Here is a 25,160-nt window from a genome sequence, read left to right on the forward strand (position 1 = left end):
TACCCTGCCCCTGTACTTGTACCGGGGCATAGTATCTTCCCTCCTTCTCCTCAAGGGGGCACAGATAATGCACATTTTTGGACAACTGGTGGGCTAACTTTCTGGTTTTGGACATTGCAAGAGAAGAAATTTGGGCAGAATTCTGTGGAGAGCCTTGGGAATCTGAAAGAAAAAGTTGGCAACTGGAGATCAGAGCCATTGTGGGTTCCCCTGGTTCCGGTTCCGGGCCGCCCCCCCCTTTTTGGAGGCAGTCACCAGGATGGGTTTGAACCAGGGGATTTTCTTGCTGTTGGTTCTGGGATGAGATGGTGGGCGGCGGTAGCTCAGTCTCCACATCTCCCCAGTCTGGATTTGCATCCCTAGGGACCCATTTTTCTTTGGGAGGAGATCCCCCCTCTCCTAAGGAGAAGATCCTTTTCCCAGGATCCTCTGAGGATCCCTCTCCCTCAAATTGGAAGATCTGTACCTCCTCCTCAAACTGTGTCTCTTTGGGTCTTTTGTTTCTCCTACCCCCCCTCTGCTCCTTAGGAGGCAGACTTTCAGGGGCAGGAGATTTTGTTTCCGGTTCCTGGTTTTCCAGGGGCTGTTTACAAGTGAGGAAGGAAGCTTCCTCCAAGGCTTTACACCCCCCTTCCCTTTGTGCCTCCTCCCTGGGAACCGGTGTGTTATCGGGGTGCTTCCCCCGTCATTGTTCTGAAGTACCAGGTCCAGAGTTTGGGGCATTCTGTGCCGGCATGCCCATCTGAGGGTTCTGCTGCGCCCTCAGTATTTGACCCAGATTCCGTGCCATATTTTGGACCTGGCGCTCTAACTGGGAAACCCGCTCAGGCTGATACGGGGCCCTGTTTTCTCCCCTGGGCTGATCCCGGGAAGGGTAGCTATCCCTTCTTTGGTAGTACCCCTGGTTGGGAAGATTTGGATACCCCTCCACCCTTGGCCTCCCCTCTTCCGGATTAGGTTGTCTGGGCTCAGGGAATTGGGGAAAGAAGGATGGATGATTTTGGGGCTGGAAATTGGGTGGATACCTGGGGAAAAAGTTCTGCCCAGGATTTGGAGAATTTCTGCCCCCCGGTGGGAAGTTAGGAAGGAAGTTCCCTGGGTTAGGTGCTTGGCTGGATCCCCCCCCTTGGGCTGGAGGAGTCCACACATAACCCAGGATGGGTCGACTTCCCTTGTAACGGGGACTTACATAGTCAGGAGAGCGAGGGACCCCATTTGTGGGACTACCTCCTTGACTCCCTGTTTGTGACTGGACCGAGGACCTTCTGGGCCTAGCATTATTAGGTGCAGGTAGGTTTTTAGGCCCCCCCATCTCCAACTCTAAAACGGGGGTGACCTTTACCTCTGCCACCTTGGCAGCAGCAGGGGTGTTGTTGGCTTTGGGGTTTTTGGGCGCATTATTTTTATTTTCTATTGGCTTCTGCACCTCATAGATCCGGGCCGCCTGTTCAATGACCCAGTCTAAAGATCTTTTCTCGTGAAAATCCCTCACAAGCTGGGTCATTATGTATTTGGGCAAGGCATGGAAAAACGTATTAATAAATTCTCTGCTATCCGTGCGCACCCTTCTTGTGGTCTGTGCAAAAGCACGCTTTAACTCCTGCACAAATTCTTGGGGGGCCTGATCCTCCCCACATTGTAAATTGTAGGCTCCCTTGCGAGCCTCTTGGGGATTTCTATGAGTAGAAAAATGTTTCAAGATGGCCGCCTTATAGGTGGACCATCTTAAATGATTTTGGTCCTCCAGCCCCGCAAAGAGACTGGAGTATTCCGGGGAGAAGGTCCACTTTACATATTGAATACAGCTTTGGCTGTCCTTCAAATGGAAAGTCTCCATCATTTGCTCAAACAACTCTAAGTGCTCCCAAACAGAATACTTGGCGTTCTTATGATAAGGCGTGATGTCGCTCCTGATTGCGTTAATCTGCTTTAAGGGGTCCTTAAGCAAGGCCCTTTTTGTCTTATTGGCCCTTTTGGTCCGGGTAACCCTGGTCCATTCATCTTCTGACTCAGAGGCACTGCTCCCAGAGGTTCCCGTTTGTTCTTCCAGGTTTTCCCGGATTCTGCGAGCCTGGGAATGGCTGGCAGAATGTGGGGACCTGGTCTCCGGTGTCCTGTACCGCTCAGAGGAGTCTTCAGATCCCTCCTTGCTGCCAGGATTTGATGGGTACCCCCCCCACTGAGCTAACTGGGCAGAGGTTTTCAGGATGCCCTTAATGGGCCTACTCTCCTGGGGTTCCCCATTAAATTGCACTGTGCTTGGGTGCCCATACCCGGATGCCCGCCCATCCATTCCTGGGAGGTACTGGCCTATGAGCCCCATGCTTCTGGCTGGATAGTAATCTGCCATCCCTGTGGCCCGGTACTCATGTGCGCCAGGGGAAATGGGGGTGGCAGAGTCCAGGGACTGAGAGAGATAAAGGCCTCTGGTACTAGGGCTCCTGAGGTTATGCTCAGGAGTTTCCCTTTCCCAGCGAACTTGGTCTCTATCCGCCCCTGCTCCCTGTTGCAATGCAAGAGCCTGCGCCTTCAGTTCCTCAGTTAAGGCCTTACTAGACTCTATCAGTCTCTCCTGCATCGCTACCTGTTGTTGGAGCCTATCATTGTGCTGGCAGAGAGCCTCATTTTCTCTCTGTGCCTCCTGATTGGTCCTGGAGTACTGGGCCAGTCTCTGCTGCAGGAGGGTTACCTCCTGAGCTGTGTCCCTATTGGCCTGCTCCTTTCTTGCTAGAGCATCCTCCACCCTCCTGGTGTGTTCTAACAAGTTCTGGTGTTCTTTTTGGAGGTCACCCAGCCCCTGGAGGGCCAAGTGATTTTCTTCTGTTTTTCTTTTTAAATGGCAGACTTCCTGGCCTAAGGTGTCCCTTTCCTGATTAAGAGTCTGCATCTGTACTGTCAGGTCGTCCCTTTGCCTTTGGAAGGCACCAGCTTTCTGGCGCTCCTGATCAAACTCTGCCTGGGTATCCAGGTCTTTCAGAATCAGTTTATTGCTCTCTGCCTTCTCCCTATCTAGGTGGCTTTGCAGGGTGACTACCTGCTCAGCACATACTCTATTGAAGTCTAACTGTTGCTCCAGCTTTTTCTGGCTCTGCAGTAGGGAGTCCAAACCTTCTTGGTACTCCTTCTGCAAGGCCAGAAATCTGGTATCCTGGTCAGCCTTTTCCTGTTGCAGGATGTCCATATCCTTCTTTATTTTAATGATGTGCTGTCTACTCTCATTTTCTGACTCCTGGCTCCCCTGCAGCCTCTGCTCAGAAGAGACCAGGTCAGATTGGACCTTCTCTAACGCCATCTGTCGCTTATTCGCCAGATCTTGGCTTTCAGTACATTTATCCTGCATGTCTCCCATATATAGGTACAGGTATGCCGCTATCCTAACCATCTTGTCTTGTTCATCCTTAGCTTTAGGAGCCATGTATAGTTCACTCAGGGCCACATGTAAGGGACCCTGATCTCTCCATATATCTGACCCTGTTTCAGTGATCTGGGGTGCGATTGCCTGCAACCAGGCCATCTGGTCCTGATGAGTCCACTCACCTCTCACAAATAGCTTATGTAAGAAGTGCTCTCTGGCTGTTTTCATATCTACCAAGGTCGTCATTCTGGAATTTGAGTTCCTTCCTGACTTACAGAAGTTTGTATTTTATTTTTGCAAAACAGACCTTTTCCTTAGAGCGTTCCTTTGAGGAGTGCTTTACAGCGTAACACAGCGCGGTGATCCGACCGGATATGTGTATCTGGTCAGCTGGCACGCTGTATTAATCTGCACAAATGGTAGATCTAACCCAAATGTCCCGCTCGAGCCCCCAATTTGTAAGAGGATTCAATTCAACACTACAGCTAAGTCAATGCCTAGTCTGGGATACTGAATGGAAACCCTTATTGATATATCTTTATGTCCAGTTCATCCGTTCTGGATGACTACCCCTATATAACACCCCTCTCTTGGAATCCCCCTGACCCCACTGAGCCAAGAAGTAGTTCTGTTTTGCAAGTTTAAAGGTTTATTTGATAATTTAAACAATATATATATATATATATATATCACGCTTTATAATAAATTAATAATTGAATATCACACTGAATCTGAGCAGTAATCAATAATGGATAGTCTGGCACTAGCACACTTGTGAATAGGAACAGAAGAATAAGGTGGTAGAGAATGCTTTATATAAGTTCAGATGGATGTAATGTTGAATGAAAATGCAATACAGAAAATACTCAATATGATTTCAACAAAACAATGTAATCACTTTTCTCTGGCAATCCACTCCCCCCTTTATGCAATGCAAGGAAATGGAAGGAAAGCACACAGTTCTCAGAAATGCACTAAAATGTAATTCAGTTCACCCCAGCAAGCTTAGACTACAGAAGTTTGAAACACAGGCCCAAAATGCTTTTATATGTGCTGGCAATGAAGTGAAAAATATGCTAAAATGCTTTTAATTCCCTCTAGAGGTTCAGGGTGAGTGGTATGAAGTTAATATTAGTCCAGGCTCACTCTAGCAATGATTCAGGGATGGTTCTTAAGAGGCAAACGAAATTTTAGCAAGGAAAGCAAGAACTGCTGTTTTCACACGTGGAGAAATTTGCAAATCGCGGTAAAATTCGCGAATGCGCTTTTCGCGATTGCCGCAAAGGTATAGGGAATTGGAATGCGGTTCTAGGTTCATTGAAAAGCCAAGATTCCCAGCTTTCAGAGGAAAGTTACTGCAAGTCTCTAAGACAACGATCACGGAGATATGAGCGATATGGTAAAGGTCGTTTTTCAGATTTGAAATTTTAAAGTTCAAAGTGACAATTGACAGCTAGCAACTAGAAATGACAGGTGACAGCTTTGCAAAGGACAGGAGGCAGTTCTACTTAGATTAAAATAGATTGAATTATATTATTTTAACTAAGAGATTGGTTCTGCCCAGTTCTGCTAGGTACTCACAATATATTTAGAAATAGAATGGGCCTCTCCACGGATCTGGTCAGGTTTTGGACTGGACTCCGGTCTGGTCTGGGTCTCTTCACAGTGATCTGGGTCAGCTCTCTGGTTCTGCTAACAGTGGTCTGGGTCAGCTCTGCTCTGCTGGTCTAGCCTCTCTGGATTCTGGAGATTGATGGATTTGAAGTCTGGATCTCTGGATGTTGTATGGTCCGGCAGCATGCTCCGCAGCAAATGGAATTGAATGTCCCTATCAGTCCTGACTGTCTGCTTTTATGTGTTTTGAAAATGGGTGTGTGTGCAGCATCACTAGGCTCTACCCCTCTCCACTTGTCATTGGCCACTTCATCCTCTTCCCCTTGATTGGGGGAATGAAATGAAGTGTCATCATGATGAGGTCTGTTTATGGTACAGAGAACCCACCCCTGTCAAATTACACACAATCTATATTTTGACCCAAAAGACATATTTGCACAGGTACACATTTGTTTAAAATTACATGCACCCATCACATATCACAGGAGGTATACCCTGTCCAAATCTGCTCTTCCTGGGAGCTTGCATTCAGAAATGGCAACACTTGCACTTTTTAACTGATTGCGTAATATCGGACATTACCCCAAATGTATACACATGTGCGCAAGGAGTATGGACATTACTTGATGAAGTGTCAGATTTTTAACATGCATACATTTTAAGTAATACCCTCTTAACTGCTAGCTTGCCCCCAGATCATACCACCGGTTCTAAAAACCTCTTAAAATGTGGGCAGAAAAATCACAAGAATTATGGTATCATTTAAATAATTTTCACAAGTCCGTACTATGAGTTATTCATCTTTTTCTAAAACCATATTCTGGCTACAGGGGTGTGGTTTCCCCCCAGCACAAGGTTGAATTTCTGGTTTTTCCATTTCTGCCAAGCCAGCTTGCTCTCATAGGCAGTGCTCCTCCCCTTTCCTTCCAGGAGGAAGCCACTTTTACGGCCCCATAATAAAACATTTGCCTGAGTCAGGACAGGGCTTTGTTCAATTTCCTGCAGAGCCCAGGTAATTCAATCTGAGAAGTGTCATATCCCTTTTGGTGGGAGCAGCAAAAGGGCAGCTAGGCCTGGGAACAAAGCTGTTGTGCAAGTCTCAACTCCTGTCGGGGGTAGCTGGTGGGCAGAATTCAGTTCCTTAAGCCAGGCCCCAGCTAATGTCACTTTTAGTTACCCAGTTTTCTGCATTCAAATAAAATTAACCATTTTTACATATGCAGCTAGAATGCTGATTCTAAGTTTAAAACTATGACATTTAAACAATAGCAACCTATGTGACACTCAAAAGTAGGTCACTCATTTCTTTTAAACATTTAGATTTTTTAGTGTCTTTCAGTCCAAATTTACTTAAACTGCTGAAATCCACAGCTCAGTCAGTCTTGTTATAAACCTTCAAGTCACTTCAGAATATAACTTTACATTGTATCCACCTCTCAGTAAGTCTTTCTTTGGCATGCTTTGGGTTCATTTATTCAGTTTTACACAAAAAAAAATCTGGTGTTGTTTTAAAACGCCGGCTTTCTGATAGTGGTGAGTACTGGTAATGCACCCATTTTTGGGATTTAAGAAAATGAATTCCCCACAATTCTAGGTTGCTTTTGGCAATCAGCATTGCCATTCCCAATGGTTTCAGGCTACTGTGTGGGTAGTCCAATGGTGGTTTTAGGCAGTGCCCTTCTGTGCCCATAACATCGGCAAAAATATGTGGCAGCCTATTCTTCATGCATTTCCCTGTGCATTTTCTGGGAAGCTCTGGCCGTCATGATGTTTTCAATGCCAGTACTGCACAGTTTTTGAGGTAGGGCTCGGATGCATGGGTAAGAACATCCCACAAGCCCCCCTCTTGCGATGGCCATTCTGTTTCACTGATGGGACTCGCAAGACCTGGGATGTTTCCTCATCTTCTTCCAATAGATGGCACAGTTCAGCATCTTTTCCTCCATACGGTACTGATCGATCGGTTCTCCTCGCCGGTCCTGATGGGAATATTGGGCGGTACCCTGGGCCCCTTGCGTCTCTGCTCCCGGTCTCCGGATCGTCCTCCTTGGTCCGTCTCCAGGTTTTCTTTCTCCTAGGACGACAAAGGAAGAGCGGCAATACCTATTCATGGACATTTCTCCCCCACCATTGATATAGTGGGGTGGCATATAAATTTATAGTCAAAACATATGAACATGCACATTTCTTTTTCAATTCAAAAACAAAAACACCCACATTGAGAAACTCAGAATTTGATAGGCGATATGTAGGATATTTTAAGTTAGAACTGAATTAATCTGAGACAGTACCCTCTAGGATTCCAGAGGATTCCTCCAGTTGTTGCAGAGTGTGCCTGGGATGGCAACACTTCAACTGGTTAATGTGGACCCACTTGTCTTCCCCCTCTGCCAAACCGCCTTTGGGGATGCGGATCTTGTAGGCCACAGGGGAGATGTTTTCTATAATCTCAAAGGGTCCCTTCCATGTAGGCAAAAATTTTCGCTGTTTGGCCTGGTTCCTTTGGAAATTGTATAGATAGACCCGGTCCCCCACCTGATATTCCTTCCTGGAAGTCTTCAGGTCATAGTGGGTCTTCATACACTCAGCTGATCTTTCTAGATTCCGCTGAGCATAGGCAAAAGCATGTTGAAGGTGTTTCCTTAAATTCTCCACATACTCACGAGTTGTGGAGGCATTTATCAGTGTCTGCTCTTGGGTCCTGTAGAGCAAATGCTGAGGAAGCACCATCTTGCGCCCAGTCATCAACTCAAATGGTGACATTTTGGTTGCAGATGAAGGGGTAGATCTGATGGCCATTAGGACCAGAGGTAATCGGATATCCCAACTTGGCCCAGAATCTGCCACAAACTTTTTTAGTATGCTCACAATGGTTCGGTTATATCTCTCTACTGCCCCAGAAGAAGCTGGCCGGTAAGCAATATGCAACTTCCTTTTGACCCCCAGTATCTCCCACATCTTTGTCATTACTTCACTGGTGAAGTGGCTACCTCTGTCCGACTCAATCCTTTGAGGTAGACCAAAACAGGAAAAGATGTGGTTAATCATCAAGGCAGCTGCCGTTTCTGCCTTGCAGTTTGGGGCTGGGAGACATTCCACCCACTTGGTAAACAAGCATGTAACGGTCAACATGTACTTGTTTCCTCTAGACGAGCGAATCACAGGGCCTACAAAGTCGATTTGTAAATCTGACCATGGCAGTGTCATCCCCCTCTTTTGGAGGGGTGCACGGTGCGTGAGGGATGATGGCTGAAATTGTGCACACACAAGACACCCCTTCAAGTATTGGTCGAGGTCCTGCCCCATGTGTGGCCAGTATGAAACCTCTCTTAAGATTTCCAATGTTGTGTGAAACCCCCTATGACCGGCGGTGGCCGCATCATGGGCGTGACTTAACATCAGGCTTCGGAATGATGTAGGAACCACCCACTGATCGTGGCCAGCTTTGGATTTCCTTACCAGCAAACCGTCTTGGATCCGGAACATTTTTGGACATTTCATCAACACCCTTAGGTCCTCTTTCCCAATGTAATCGGTATCCGTCAGGGGAAAGTTCTCAGGGTCCTCAAGGTGCTGGTAAAATTTACCAATTATTGGATCCCCTTTCTGAGCTGTAATTAAATCAGCATCAGGGGTCTCCTTGCTCCATTGGGCAGTTGACAGATCATGGTGAGCATTTGTCTGGGACCTAGTGATAGCAGTGACCTGGATTTCCCCCAGCAGGGACTCAGTCTCAATTAGATCCCCTTGGATGGCCCCGGTTTTAGCCAGCTGATCAGCTAAGTCATTTCCAGTTTTGTCTGGTCCCTCTACTTTGGAATGACCCTTGATCTTTTTCCAATAGATGGTCATCTCATTCGAGGTTACCAGATCATCAATGTTTTGGATCAACTTCCCATGTTTCAAGGGTTTGTTGTTAGCACATAACATGCCTCTGGTTTTCCAATTAACCAGGTGCTCCACGAACCCGTTCCGTACATAATCAGAATCTGTGATTATGACCAGTTCGTGGAGTTGATGTTGGACAGCAGTGAGAATGGCTTGATGCACAGCCATCAATTCTGCCACCTGACTACTTCGGGGACCAATTTTGTATCCAGCGGAGGGTTCTGGGGACTCATTCACCCATGCATTCCCTACGCTGGCCACCAGTTCTTTCTCCCCGTCGTTGTCAACATGGTAAGAGCATCCATCCACATAGACAGTGGGCATTCCCTCACACTTGTCCTCTTCAAAGACTTTGTGTGGGGAATTAAGGTATGCCTCCATGTTGTCCTTGATTTTTAGACTTTCGTCCTCGAGACAGTTTTCTCTGGCACAATCATGCAAGTCAGCCAGACCTTGCGCGAGGGGACTCTTCTTGTTTTGGCCATATCTGACCTCCACAGGAAAGCCTTGCATTGACAGAATCCAGGAAGTAATTCGGGAATTACTCACATTTTCGGCCCGGATTCTATCACTTTGTAGATATTGCAGAGGCTGGTGTGGAGTCTCCACTATGATGTGTTCCCCCTGGATAAACGGGCGGTAATTCTTCAATGCCCACACCGTCGCCAGGAGTGCCTTCTCACAATCGTTGAATTTTTCCTCCACAGAGGATAAAGTTTTGCTCGCAGAGGAGATTACTTTATTGACCTTGTCATGCTTTTGGTATAATACTGCCGTCAAGCACGTATTAGAGAACCCCGTCTCCAGGAAGAACTCCTTGTTTCTGACAGGGTAAGCTAGGCAAGGCGCTTGCGAGAGGCTTCTTTTGAGTTGTCTTACTGCCTCGGATTGTTCTGGACCCCATTCCCACTTGACCCCTCCTTCAGGAGATGAATCAGGGGTCTGGTGATCTCTGCGTAGCCCTCAATGAACTTTCTGCTGTAATTAGTCAGTCCAAGGAGGCTCCTTAGTTCCCGCAGAGTTGTGGGGTCTTTCAGTTTCTGAAGTGCTTCCACTTTCTTTTCCTGGGGACAGAGGCCCTGAGCAGTAATCTCATGCCCCAAGAAATTAACACGGGTTCTACACCACTGTGCTTTCTGAAAGGAAACTTTTGCTCCGGCGGCCCTCAACTGCGTCAGAACATAACGATCTCCGCTATGTGTTCCTCCACAGATGAACTTTTGATGAGGACATCATCTACATAAGCCAGGTTACCCCTCGCACCCAGGTTGGGCATGGCCTTATGTAGGAAAATGTTGAATTCATTGCCGAAGTTGAGGTATCCGAAGGGAGTCCGGGTCCATGTGTATTGCTGGCCCCCAAAGGTAAAAGCCAGCTTGTATTGGTCCTCCCTACTGACAGGCACAGTCCAGTATCCATTGGTCAGGTCTATTGCAGTGAATACCTGTGACCCCTGGATCTGGGCCAGCCCTTGGTCAATGTAGGGCAGAGGCCATCGGGAAGTATGGACCCGTTTGTTGAGCTCCCTGAGGTCGGCGCAGAGTCTCCACTGGCCGTTTGGCTTCAATATTCCCAGCACCGGATTATTGAAGGTGCTGTGGACTGGACGGATTATTCCCCGGGACTCAAGGTTCTTAATTATTTCAGTAAGGGACTCCATTGATGCGAGAGGCAAGCGATATTGCTTCACAAACACAGGAGTCATGCCAGGGTCCGTGGGGATTGTTGTTGTGTGGATGTCTGTGCGACCACAGTCATATGAGTCTACCGCAAAGAGATCTTGGAAATCCAAGAAAACTTGTTTCAACTTTTGCTTTTGTTCCAGAGTCACACAGGCATCAGCTAGGTTGACTCTCTCTTCCACCATCTGCCTGAAGCCTGGAAAGACTTCTGGTTTGGCTATTTCAGCGGCCTCCTCCAGCTGGGTGGAGACGTCCCTGGTCAGAGTGCTGATTTGGACTGGAGGCTTCAGGTGGGAAAGGCAGCCCTCATGGACCTGGAAAATCACCTCATCCCTCCTGAAGTCACAAGTCACATCTTCCTTACCATAAGGGCAAGAAGTGTACACCAGGAAGTTCCCCCCATGCCGGGTAAAAATCCTGTCTGGTGTTGTATTGTCATCACTGTCACTGCCAAAGCAGTCCTTGGGGATTGGCCCTAACAGTTCATTACCTAAATCAATGGAAAAATGTCGGTCATCAACCGCCATTCCAATAATGGTGCCTGCGGCTAGAGTAATGCTCTTTAAGTCGCTGTTATCCACCTCTATTAGAATGGTGTCATGTTCTATGTTGACTAATGGAGTTGGGTTTACCCCCAACCCTTGCTGTTGGAGAGAAGCGTTTAGATGTATGTAAGCATCAGGGTTTTTCAAATGTTGTCCTCTTTTAGCTTTCACTTCCAGGGAGAATTGTCGGGTCCTTTCTGGGATGGTGACTTCCTCTTTGATCTGAATTTCAACTGCATAAGGTAGCAATTGAGCTGACCTAAATGCTTTTTCTGGATCATCAAAGCCCATGGGATTATCCGCTAATCGGGACCAAGCTTTGAAGTTTATTAGGTCCAAACTAATGGCAAAGTGATTGAGAATGTCACTGCCTAAGTAAAAGGCGGCAGTGACGTCTCGCCCAACCCAACAATTATGGACTATGCTCTTGTTGCCAATGGAGATTTTGAGCATACACCTGCTTGGCAGGAGATGTTTGGAATTAGGTGCTTCCAGGTCCATTTCCCATTTGTCTATCAGTTTGAAGGTGGGAATGGCTGGATCTTTTGGGAGTTGGCGAAACATGGCTTCGCTGATGAAGCTCTTACCATTGTTCACGCACACTCGAGCGAGAACAGAGTACTTCCCATCATTTAACTGAACAGGGATGAACAACTGCTCTCCAATTTGCTGAATATCAGCCAGGCTCTGAGCTGATTTCACATCTTTCTGGACTATAGGAGTGGGAGTTTCTGATTGTGGATTGGTAAAGAATTTCAGGGTGTTTCCTTCCAGTGTGGAATACCACCTTAAACTGGAAGGAAGGTTGATTTTCAGAAATAGAGAGGACCCCCCATCACCAGTCTGTTGTCCTACTGCTATTACTGTCACGTCTGGAATTTGGTTGTTCTGGAAGTGAAATTCTACTTGGTCAGATTTTTGTTCAACGATGTGGCAGGTGCCGTTTAAACTAACATGGTTGACACTCTGTTTTAATTTTATTGGTCGGCTAGTCTGGGTCCAGAGGACCTTGTTTACACAATCTATTAGAGGTGACAACCTTCTCAGGAGGTCATTCCCTAGTAAACAAGGGGTGCCCTCTGGAGTCACTACTATGACTGGGTGTTTCAACTTGTGTCGCCCAATTTTAATGTCCAAGTCCTCCGTCCCCTCGACGGGAATTTCCTTCCCGTCAAAGTTCTGGAGTTGTCCAGGAAGTGAGGTGAGAGGAATTTGGTAATTCCCTCCCCTTCCTGCATTCAGTTCGTCAAAGGCCCTTCTGGACAGAAGGGTAGCTTGAGATCCAGTGTCCACCAGTGCCAAAATTGTACCCTGCCCCTGTACTTGTACCGGGGCATAGTATCTTCCCTCCTTCTCCTCAAGGGGGCACAGATAATGCACATTTTTGGACAACTGGTGGGCTAACTTTCTGGTTTTGGACATTGCAAGAGAAGAAATTTGGGCAGAATTCTGTGGAGAGCCTTGGGAATCTGAAAGAAAAAGTTGGCAACTGGAGATCAGAGCCATTGTGGGTTCCCCTGGTTCCGGTTCCGGGCCGCCCCCCCCTTTTTGGAGGCAGTCACCAGGATGGGTTTGAACCAGGGGATTTTCTTGCTGTTGGTTCTGGGATGAGATGGTGGGCGGCGGTAGCTCAGTCTCCACATCTCCCCAGTCTGGATTTGCATCCCTAGGGACCCATTTTTCTTTGGGAGGAGTTCCCCCCTCTCTGAAGGAGAAGATCCTTTTCCCAGGATCCTCTGAGGATCCCTCTCCCTCAAATTGGAAGATCTGTACCTCCTCCTCAAACTGTGTCTGTTTGGGTCTTTAGTTTCTCCTACCCCCCCTCTGCTCCTTAGGAGGCAGACTTTCAGGGGCAGGAGATTTTGTTTCCGGTTCCTGGTTTTCCAGGGGCTGTTTACAAGTGAGGAAGGAAGCTTCCTCCAAGGCTTTACACCCCCCTTCCCTTTGTGCCTCCTCCCTGGGAACCGGTGTGTTATCGGGGTGCTTCCCCCGTCATTGTTCTGAAGTACCAGGTCCAGAGTTTGGGGCATTCTGTGCCGGCATGCCCATCTGAGGGTTCTGCTGCGCCCTCAGTATTTGACCCAGATTCCGTGCCATATTTTGGACCTGGCGCTCTAACTGGGAAACCTGCTCAGGCTGATACGGGGCCCTGTTTTCTCCCCTGGGCTGATCCCGGGAAGGGTAGCTATCCCTTCTTTGGTAGTACCCCCGGTTGGGAAGATTTGGATACCCCTCCACCCTTGGCCTCCCCTCTTCCGGATTAGGTTGTCTGGGCTCAGGGAATTGGGGAAAGAAGGATGGATGATTTTGGGGCTGGAAATTGGGTGGATACCTGGGGAAAAAGTTCTGCCCAGGATTTGGAGAATTTCTGCCCCCCGGTGGGAAGTTAGGAAGGAAGTTCCCTGGGTTAGGTGCTTGGCTGGATCCCCCCCTTGGGCTGGAGGAGTCCACACATAACCCAGGATGGGTCGACTTCCCTTGTAACGGGGACTTACATAGTCAGAAGAGCGAGGGACCCCATTTGTGGGACTACCTCCTTGACTCCCTGTTTGTGACTGGACCGAGGACCTTCTGGGCCTAGCATTATTAGGTGCAGGTAGGTTTTTAGGCCCCCCCATCTCCAACTCTAAAACGGGGGTGACCTTTACCTCTGCCACCTTGGCAGCAGCAGGGGTGTTGTTGGCTTTGGGGTTTTTGGGCGCATTATTTTTATTTTCTATTGGCTTCTGCACCTCATAGATCCGGGCCGCCTGTTCAATGACCCAGTCTAAAGATCTTTTCTCGTGAAAATCCCTCACAAGCTGGGTCATTATGTATTTGGGCAAGGCATGGAAAAACGTATTAATAAATTCTCTGCTATCCGTGCGCACCCTTCTTGTGGTCTGTGCAAAAGCACGCTTTAACTCCTGCACAAATTCTTGGGGGGCCTGATCCTCCCCACATTGTAAATTGTAGGCTCCCTTGCGAGCCTCTTGGGGATTTCTATGAGTAGAAAAATGTTTCAAGATGGCCGCCTTATAGGTGGACCATCTTAAATGATTTTGGTCCTCCAGCCCCGCAAAGAGACTGGAGTATTCCGGGGAGAAGGTCCACTTTACATATTGAATACAGCTTTGGCTGTCCTTCAAATGGAAAGTCTCCATCATTTGCTCAAACAACTCTAAGTGCTCCCAAACAGAATACTTGGCGTTCTTATGATAAGGCGTGATGACGCTCCTGATTGCGTTAATCTGCTTTAAGGGGTCCTTAAGCAAGGCCCTTTTTGTCTTATTGGCCCTTTTGGTCCGGGTAACCCTGGTCCATTCATCTTCTGACTCAGAGGCACTGCTCCCAGAGGTTCCCGTTTGTTCTTCCAGGTTTTCCCGGATTCTGCGAGCCTGGGAATGGCTGGCAGAATGTGGGGACCTGGTCTCCGGTGTCCTGTACCGCTCAGAGGAGTCTTCAGATCCCTCCTTGCTGCCAGGATTTGATGGGTACCCCCCCCACTGACCTAACTGGGCAGAGGTTTTCAGGATGCCCTTAATGGGCCTACTCTCCTGGGGTTCCCCATTAAATTGCACTGTGCTTGGGTGCCCATACCCGGATGCCCGTCCATCCATTCCTGGGAGGTACTGGCCTATGAGCCCCATGCTTCTGGCTGGATAGTAATCTGCCATCCCTGTGGCCCGGTACTCATGTGCGCCAGGGGAAATGGGGGTGGCAGAGTCCAGGGACTGAGAGAGATAAAGGCCTCTGGTACTAGGGCTCCTGAGGTTATGCTCAGGAGTTTCCCTTTCCCAGCGAACTTGGTCTCTATCCGCCCCTGCTCCCTGTTGCAATGCAAGAGCCTGCGCCTTCAGTTCCTCAGTTAAGGCCTTACTAGACTCTATCATTCTCTCCTGCATCGCTACCTGTTGTTGGAGCCTATCATTGTGCTGGCAGAGAGCCTCATTTTCTCTCTGTGCCTCCTGATTGGTCCTGGAGTACTGGGCCAGTCTCTGCTGCAGGAGGGTTACCTCCTGAGCTGTGTCCCTATTGGCCTGCTCCTTTCTTGCTAGAGCATCCTCCACCCTCCTGGTGTGTTCTAACAAGTTCTGGTGTTCTTTTTGGAGGTCACCCAGCCCCTGGAGGGCCAAGTGATTTTCTTCTGTTTTTCTTTTTAAATGGCAGACTTCCTGGCCTAAGGTGTCCCTTTCCTGATTAAGAGTCTGCATCTGTACTGTCAGGTCGTCCCTTTGCCTTTGGAAGGCACCAGCTTTCTGGCGCTCCTGATCAAACTCTGCCTGGGTATCCAGGTCTTTCAGAATCAGTTTATTGCTCTCTGCCTTCTCCCTATCTAGGTGGCTTTGCAGGGTGACTACCTGCTCAGCACATACTCTATTGAAGTCTAACTGTTGCTCCAGCTTTTTCTGGCTCTGCAGTAGGGAGTCCAAACCTTCTTGGTACTCCTTCTGCAAGGCCAGAAATCTGGTATCCTGGTCAGCCTTTTCCTGTTGCAGGATGTCCATATCCTTCTTTATTTTAATGATGTGCTGTCTACTCTCATTTTCTGACTCCTGGCTCCCCTGCAGCCTCTGCTCAGAAGAGACCAGGTCAGATTGGACCTTCTCTAACGCCATCTGTCGCTTATTCGCCAGATCTTGGCTTTCAGTACATTTATCCTGCATGTCTCCCATATATAGGTACAGGTATGCCGCTATCCTAACCATCTTGTCTTGTTCATCCTTAGCTTTAGGAGCCATGTATAGTTCACTCAGGGCCACATGTAAGGGACCCTGATCTCTCCATATATCTGACCCTGTTTCAGTGATCTGGGGTGCGATTGCCTGCAACCAGGCCATCTGGTCCCGATGAGTCCACTCACCTCTCACAAATAGCTTATGTAAGAAGTGCTCTCTGGCTGTTTTCATATCTACCAAGGTCGTCATTCTGGAATTTGAGTTCCTTCCTGACTTACAGAAGTTTGTATTTTATTTTTGCAAAACAGACCTTTTCCTTAGAGCGTTCCTTTGAGGAGTGCTTTACAGCGTAACACAGCGCGGTGATCCGACCGGATATGTGTATCTGGTCAGCTGGCACGCTGTATTAATCTGCACAAATGGTAGATCTAACCCAAATGTCCCGCTCGAGCCCCCAATTTGTAAGAGGATTCAATTCAACACTACAGCTAAGTCAATGCCTAGTCTGGGATACTGAATGGAAACCCTTATTGATATATCTTTATGTCCAGTTCATCCGTTCTGGATGACTACCCCTATATAACACCCCTCTCTTGGAATCCCCCTGACCCCACTGAGCCAAGAAGTAGTTCTGTTTTGCAAGTTTAAAGGTTTATTTGATAATTTAAACAATATATATATATATATCACGCTTTATAATAAATTAATAATTGAATATCACACTGAATCTGAGCAGTAATCAATAATGGATAGTCTGGCACTAGCACACTTGTGAATAGGAACAGAAGAATAAGGTGGTAGAGAATGCTTTATATAAGTTCAGATGGATGTAATGTTGAATGAAAATGCAATACAGAAAATACTCAATATGATTTCAACAAAACAATGTAATCACTTTTCTCTGGCAATCCACTCCCCCCTTTATGCAATGCAAGGAAATGGAAGGAAAGCACACAGTTCTCAGAAATGCAATAAAATGTAATTCAGTTCACCCCAGCAAGCTTAGACTACAGAAGTTTGAAACACAGGCCCAAAATGCTTTTATATGTGCTGGCAATGAAGTGAAAAATATGCTAAAATGCTTTTAATTCCCTCTAGAGGTTCAGGGTGAGTGGTATGAAGTTAATATTAGTCCAGGCTCACTCTAGCAATGATTCAGGGATGGTTCTTAAGAGGCAAACGAAATTTTAGCAAGGAAAGCAAGAACTGCTGTTTTCACACGTGGAGAAATTTGCAAATCGCGGTAAAATTCCCAGCTTTCAGAGGAAAGTTACTGCAAGTCTCTAAGACAACCGGTCACCGAGATATGAGCGATATGGTAAAGGTCGTTTTTCAGATTTGAAATTTTAAAGTTCAAAGTGACAATTGACAGCTAGCAACTAGAAATGACAGGTGACAGCTTTGCAAAGGACAGGTGACAGTTAGGAGGCAGTTCTACTTAGATTAAAATAGATTGAATTATATTATTTTAACTAAGAGATTGGTTCTGCACAGTTCTGCTAGGTACTCACAATATATTTAGAAATAGAATGGGCATCGCCACGGATCTGTTCAGGTTTTGGACTGGACTCCGGTCTGGTCTGGGTCTCTTCACAGTGATCTGGGTCAGCTCTCTGGTTCTGCTAACAGTGGTCTGGGTCAGCTCTGCTCTGCTGGTCTAGCCTCTCTGGATTCTGGAGATTGATGGATTTGAAGTCTGGATCTCTGGATGTTGTATGGTCCGGCAGCATGCTCCGCAGCAAATGGAATTGAATGTCCCTATCTGTCCTGACTGTCTGCTTTTGTGTGTTTTGAAAATGGGTGTGTTTGCAGCATCACTAGGCTCTACCCCTCTCCACTTGTCATTGGCCACTTCATCCTCTTCCCCTTGATTGGGGGAATGAAATGAAGTGTCATCATGATGAGGTCTGTTTATGGTACAGAGAACCCACCCCTGTCAAATTACACACAATCTATATTTTGACCCAAAAGACATATTTGCACAGGTACACATTTGTTTAAAATTACATGCACCCATCACATATCACAGGAGGTATACCCTGTCCAAATCTGCTCTTCCTGGGAGCTTGCATTCAGAAATGGCAACATTTGCACTTTTTAACTGATTTCGTAATATCGGACATTACCCCAAATTTATACACATGTGCGCAAGGAGTATGGACATTACTTGATGAAGTGTCAGATTTTTAACATGCATACATTTTAAGTAATACCCTCTTAACTGCTAGCTTGCCCCGAGATCATACCACCGGTTCTAAAAACCTCTTAAAATGTGGGCAGAAAAATCACAAGAATTATGGTATCATTTAAATCATTTTCACAAGTCCGTACTATGAGTTATTCATCTTTTTCTAAAACCATATTCTGGCTACAGGGGTGTGGTTTCCCCCCAGCACAAGGTTGAATTTCTGGTTTTTCCAGTTCTGCCAAGCCAGCTTGCTCTCACAGGCAGTGCTCCTCCCCTTTCCTTCCAGGAGGAAGCCACTTTTACGGCCCCATAATAAAACATTTGCCTGAGTCAGGACAGGGCTTTGTTCAATTTCCTGCAGAGCCCAGGTAATTCAATCAGAGAAGTGTCATATCCCTTTTGGTGGGAGCAGCAAAAGGGCAGCTAGGCCTGGGAACACAGCTGTTGTGCAAGTCTCAACTCCTGTCGGGGGTAGCTGGTGGGCAGAATTCAGTTCCTTAAGCCAGGCCCCAGCTAATGTCACTTTTAGTTACCCAGTTTTCTGCATTGAAATAAAATTAACCATTTTTACATATTCAGCTAGAATGCTTATTCTAAGTTTAAAACTATGACATTTAAACAATTGCAACCTATGTGACACTCAAAAGTAGGCCACTCATTTCTTTTAAACATTTAGATTTTTTAGTGTCTTTCAGTCCAAATTTACTTAAACTGCTGAAATCCACAGCTCAGCCAGTCTTGTTATAAACCTTCAAGTCACTTCAGAATATAACTTTACATTGTATCGACCTCTCAGTAAGTCTTTCTTTGGCATGCTTTGGGTTCATTTATTCAGTTTTACACAAAAAAAAAATCTGGTGTTGTTTTAAAACGCCGGCTTTCTGATAGTGGTGAGTACTGGTAATGCACCCATTTTTGGGATTTAAGAAAATGAATTCCCCACAATTCTAGGTTGCTTTTGGCAATCAGCATTGCCATTCCCAATGGTTTCAGGCTACTGTGTGGGTAGTCCAATGGTGGTTTTAGGCAGTGCCCTTCTGTGCCCATAACATCGGCAAAAATGAGTGGCAGCCTATTCTTCGTGCATTTCCCTGTGCATTTTCTGGGAAGCTCTGGCCGTCATGATGTTTTCAATGCCAGTACTGCACAGTATTTGAGGTAGGGCTCGGATGCATGGGTAAGAACATCCCACAGCAGCTTGTCTAGACATTACTTACTGCAGCATGAGATTTTCGCAACTAGAAATCTATGATAATGCAAGCATGTTAAGTGTTATTACTTGGCTATACTGGCATTTTGAGGCAGCCAGTCTGGCCCTTTCTTACTATGGTATGACTTTTGTTACTGGACATCTATGTTATGTTATGTTATGTTATGTTATGTTATGTTATGTTATGTTATTGGGATTTACACCATGCACCACTGCCATTTTCATGATCTGCAAGCACGCTGGCCGATCTGAAAAAGAAGGGAGTTGGGTGAGCTTAGTTAGTGGGATTGAGAGGGAAAAGTGCAAGAGAGCTTTGATGTGCTGTTGGTAGCTTCAGTTTGGAAAAAATGGTTACTGTGTGCTGGTTTGTTTTTATTTGGTAGATGTTGTGTGGTGTTTGGTGCATGAGTGTGTATGATGGGATTTGTGTGTGATTGGTTTAGTTTCCTGTTGGGTGTTGTGGACTGTCTGTAGTTTGTGGTGGTTTTCTTTTGCTTTTTATCTTCGGAGGAGGTATGTGTGAGATTTGTTCAGTGTTTGAAGATGACAATGCACACTATTATAGAGTTTTTTGGGGTTAAAAGGAATTGTCAGAGTCCTTTTGTGCAAGATTATGTTGATCTGCTGAGTTAATATGTTTCTACGGTGATTTGCGGTCGAATGTTTTATTTCTTTGGGTGGCCCTTTTTCAGCCCATCAGGTTTCCGTTGTTTTCACTGTTTCTACTCTGATGTGCTGGAGGTTTCCCTTTGTTGTTGTTTCCTATGTAGCTCAGAGCAATGTTTTTAACAGTTTTCAGAACTTTAGGTGATCTTCTGTTGCTCCTATTTCATTTGCAAACGAGTTGCAAAGTCTTGCAGCTATGCAGGAGAATGCTGTTTCCCCAAATCTACACTTAGAGTGAACAAAGCATGGTATGTGTAATAACTTGGCTAGACTGGCATTTCAGGGCAGCCAATCTAGCCCTTTCTTACTGTGACATGACATTTTTTACTGTGCATCAAGATAAACGCAAACATGATAAGTGTTATCACGTGTCTAGAATGTAATGCATTGTACAGACAGTTTCGACATATTTTCCTATTGTGACATAGGGCCTCATTACGACCCAGGCGGTAGGGGGTTAACAGTGCTGGTAGAGCTGCCGGCGCCGTTAACCCCCTACCGCCTCATTACGAGGTCTGCTCGCGGGTCCTGCTCGTTAACGGGCCCGTTGTTAGCATCCTCCCCATTCCCATTGAGCCCTATGGGGGCTCAAATGGGAATGGGGATGTACCGGGTCCGGGTTCCTTGAATGGGAAAATACCAGGCCCTCCAAGGTCGGAATGGCCCAATATTTCCCCATTCAAGGAACCCGGACCCGGTACCCAGTATGGGGGTAGCCATGCCGCTAAAGACGGCATGGCTACCTCCATACTTGTAATGAGGCCCATAGTATTTTTTAAAGATAAAGCCAACAGGAGAATATTCTTTTGTTGGGATACTGCAATTCATTGGCAGAGCCAGTGTGGAGATTTTGTCTTCTAGTATCAATGCTGGCATTTTGTGCAAAACAAACATGAGTATGTCCTTTGTGACAAACCCAGGGTTTATGTCCTTACATTTTCTCTCTTAGACTTTACACTAGTGTTGTAGAGATCTATGCAAACCGCATCGACCGATTTGAAACCCTGGCAAACATGACTACATATAAGTGTAACTGGGATGAAGAAACCACTTACAGAGGAAGAAGATCAGCGGGCCAGAAACCGCATTCTCGTCCTCTTTCTATATCTAACAACCATGCCAACAATAAAAGAGAATAGGGCCTAGAGGAGTTTTGGTGTAGTGGTTGTAGAAGGTGTTGCAGCAGTAGCAGGAGTGGTTGTGGGGGTATCAGGAATGATTGTTGGAAGAGGGGAAGTCTGGGAACTGGACAAATCAGAAGCAGACTGAAAGAACACGGGGCCTGTGATGCTGGAAATGCATCGGAGGGACAGGTCCTCCGTATCCTTGTCCTTTACTGCCTTTTTATCATGTGTTCTGTCGTATTTTCCACGCAGGAGTTCATGTGGGACACCTGATGGTGCAGCTCTCTTTCTTTTGTTTTGGTGAACAGACCCATGGGATACCCTTACGGCACCCATGGGTGGGGGTACAACACTGTGCCTCTAGTGTATGTTTTGGGACACCTGTGGGTGGCCTGCAGAGCAGGGTATGGGCTGGTGGCAGCTCCATGCTGAATTTATTTTTTATTATTTTTTATTTTTTATTTGTAACATCTAGTTTTTTTGCAAACTTTTATTACAACTCTTCATCATTCATTAGTCCCACTTTGTGTTTGCAGTTACATTCTTGTCCTTTCAGTTTAAGACTTTATCTAGAAAATGTATCACTGAGCAAGTTAGCTGTTCCGAGCTTCCACTCAGTATCCGAATCCACAGATCTTCCATCATGGTCTTTACAGGCTTAAATTTGCTCAAATGGATAGATCTCAGTTCACTTATAGCCACACATTCAGTTATCAGATGTTTTAGTGATTCTACATGGATTTTACAATGCCGACAAGCTTCATTGGTGACAGGCTTCATTTTTCTCATCACCATCATTTTATTTGTCTTCAGTAAGTTCATTCTTAGTCTAAGGAATTTGTCTCTATGATATCTCGAAGGGAATTGGCACAGATATGTTGGCATTTTATCCACTTTGTTCTTAGTCGGACCTAGATCTAAGGCTGTCGGCATCTTTTCATACTTGTCCAAATTGTCTATCCATAACCACTCTTTTAACTTTATTCTCGCGATTTGTGGGCGGTTTATCAGTGTGTCCATTGAGATGTTAGCTTTATGCATGATATCTTTTACTTTGTCTGACCATCTTAAAAGTAGGCCTTTATGCTGATGTAATTCTTCCAATCTCAATATTTTATAGGCTGGTTCAGTATTCAATATTTCCATCTTACGTAGCAATGACAAGGATTTACATAGCACTGTTCCATAGAGATTTTCTAGGGCCAGTTCGTGACGTATTATGGTCATTGAGAGATATTTTGGTAGTCTCAAGACTAGGCGCCAAAATAGGCCTTCCAATTTAGGCCAGATCTTTTGGTCTATATTCCAGCCGGCTTTTTCCCCAAAGGTTATTGTAGGGACCACTTTTTTGAAGATAGAACGTTCGGAGCGGTGTTACAGAGAATTTTCCATATAGAGTATGTAATCTCGCACCTTATAAGGCAAGCATTCGGGTCCGATAGAACAAGTCTCGAACCCAGCTCCACTCACGTATCGAGGTGTTCATTAGTATTCCTAAACAGCAAATTTCTTTGACTTCTTCAATCAGTTTGTTATCAATTCGCCATTTGAAGTTCTTGTTTTTAGCGACCTGATCGCTGCCAAATTTCATGATTTTCGTCTTCTTCACGTTGATTGACAGATCGTCTTCATTCATGTAGGTTTCGAGTGTCAACAGAAGCCTCTGTAGCCCTATCCAAGTCTTATTGAACAGTACTATGTCATCAGCATAGATCACATAACTTATGTGATATCCATTAATTTCAATTGACACTTGCTAAAGCTGTGGAGATGTCAGCAATATAAAGTGTAAACAGAATGGCAGCAAGTGGACAACCCTGCTTCACCCCTCTGGTGGTGTTGATAGATTTGGACAGGTCTCCACTTGCATTTAGTCTTACTCTGATTGTTGTATTAGAGTGCAATGCCTTTATAGGGAGCAACAGGGCATTTGGACAATTTCTTTTTTCCAGCTTCTTCCATAATTTATTTCGATTTATTGAATCAAAAGCCTGCTGCAGATCGATGAAGGCCATGAATAACTGGTGCTTGTTGTTCAGTGCATCGAGCTTCAACAGGTTCACCAAGGCTAGGTTATTCTCTATTCCCACTAAGTCTAGGTTATTCTCTAACCTAGGCTAGGTTATTCACCCAGGCTAGGTTATTCTCTATTCCCACTCCTTTTGTGAATCCTGTTTGTCTAACATCCGGTAGATCTATTTCCGTTGCCCAAGCTGATAGCTTTTTTTGCAGAAATGTTGCCAACACTTTACCGATGGTATCCAGAAGGGCAATTGGGCGGTAGTTGGCAGGATCGTCCCGACTGCCCTTCTTGTATATCGGCACTATTAAGGCTTCAGTCCATGATCCCGGGACCTGTTTTCTATCTGCTATCACCACAAATAGCTCTCTGATGAAGGTTGACCACGCATGCCTGTGTTCTTTTAGCAGCGTGTTACTGATGCCGTCTGGGCCAGCAGCTCTAGATGTCTTTAGTTTGGAGATAGCTGTTAGAATATCTTCGCTGGTCTCAATTATATTCCAGGCTGTATCGTCGTTTCCACTTTCTACTAGATGTGGCATCTCCATTCCTGTGAAAACCTTTTGAAAGTGAGCCACCCAGCCATTTTCTGTCACTCCGTTTGTCATTAAGGAATCCTGATTAACTGTTCCTTTATTCAGGATTCCCCAAATTTCTCTTGAGTTGTTCTTTTTAATCAATGCCAACATTACTTCACCACGCTCTTGATCTCTCTGATGGGAAAAGGATTTTAGCCAATTCCGATAGTGTTGTTTTCTCTGTTTTAAGTGTTGCGAGGCATTCATTCCATATTGTTTTTTTAGTTTAATTAAATCTTTCTTAAGAAGCTTTTTTTGATTTTTCAGGATGAGGCTCCATTTGTGCTTATGCTCATTGTTACTTTCATGGTTTTTTCTAGGAAAACCTGTTTTCAAACTTGGTAGCAGCGGTATGTAGTCAAAAGAGTCATCAGTATTATAATTTGTCTCCTGGATTTCATTTGACATTTTGATGATGTGATGGTCTTTTATTCGTAGTCGATTTCGCACATGGTTTACTTCTAGTGATTGACTTTTACTTTTAGATTGCTTTATGCACATTAGCGGGCAGGACATTAATAATGGGCAATGATCACTATTTATGGTTGGTGTGATTTGTAGGTTGTTGATTGTAACAAAGACATTTCTTCATGTCCAGAAATAATCTATGGTCTTCTTGTAGCCCATATTTTCCCAGGTGAAATCTGGTGGTGTATCCCCTTTTACATGACCATTTACCATCATACAGTCACGAGCTTCCAGTTCTTTACTCCATTGCGATCTTCTTGCATTTCGTAGGCATCCATCAGTCGAATTATCTTCGATAAGTTTCTTATGTTCGTCAAACCAGGAGATGTTCAGGTCTCCACACAAGATAATTGCAATGTCTAGGCAAGTCCTTTGATAATTGTCTATTATTTTCGTTACAGCAGATATAAATGCTTCAGTCGTGATTTTTAATGGGTTCCAATACACGTTCAGCAATAAAAGGTATTTTTCGTTATTGCGGACGTTCGTAGTTTGAAGTAGTGTTCCTTGGACATAGCTATTGGGATTGATTTTTTCAATTACTTCCCAATTTGTTCCTGTCTTTATCATGGTAATTAGTCCAGAGAATGGACGTCCCTTGTTGTTTTTTTCTGCTGGATTTAACAGTGTTACGTAGCCATCTTTGACTGGTGGCACCCGCATCCAGGTTTCCTGGAGACAAATTATGAAGTTGTCCGTTAGATCTATCGGGAAGTCATTATATAAATGACTGAAGCCCCTTGTGTTCCATGAAATCACAGTCACAGGAGCATCGATTTCCACTTTCGTAAGCTAGTGGTTAGTTGACCTGGCTATAGCATTCTCATGTTTTGAAGTTAGCAGTGGTACGGTTTTTAACTGTCTCCTTAGGTCTTCACGTCACTGTTCTGAAGAGATTTTCACACTTTTGGAGTCTGATGTCATGATTGAGCCATGTTTTCTTGTTGAATCGTAGGGCAAGATCTCAAACCCTAAGCACAAGAGATCTTGCTTCGCGGTCAATAACATGTTACGTACTGCTTGAGAGTGGATGTGAAGCAATACAATGTCTACTCGATCCTCCGATAAGTATTCCACAACGCGGATATCATCAGACGTTATGGTCCGTAGCAGTGGAACAGCATGTAGTAAACGCATGATGTTTGCACGGTTCAGGTTGACATC

Source organism: Ambystoma mexicanum, chromosome 4q (assembly GCF_040938575.1).
Source record: "Ambystoma mexicanum isolate Mex_15411 chromosome 4q, UKY_AmexF1_1, whole genome shotgun sequence".
Lineage (NCBI taxonomy): Eukaryota > Metazoa > Chordata > Amphibia > Caudata > Ambystomatidae > Ambystoma > Ambystoma mexicanum.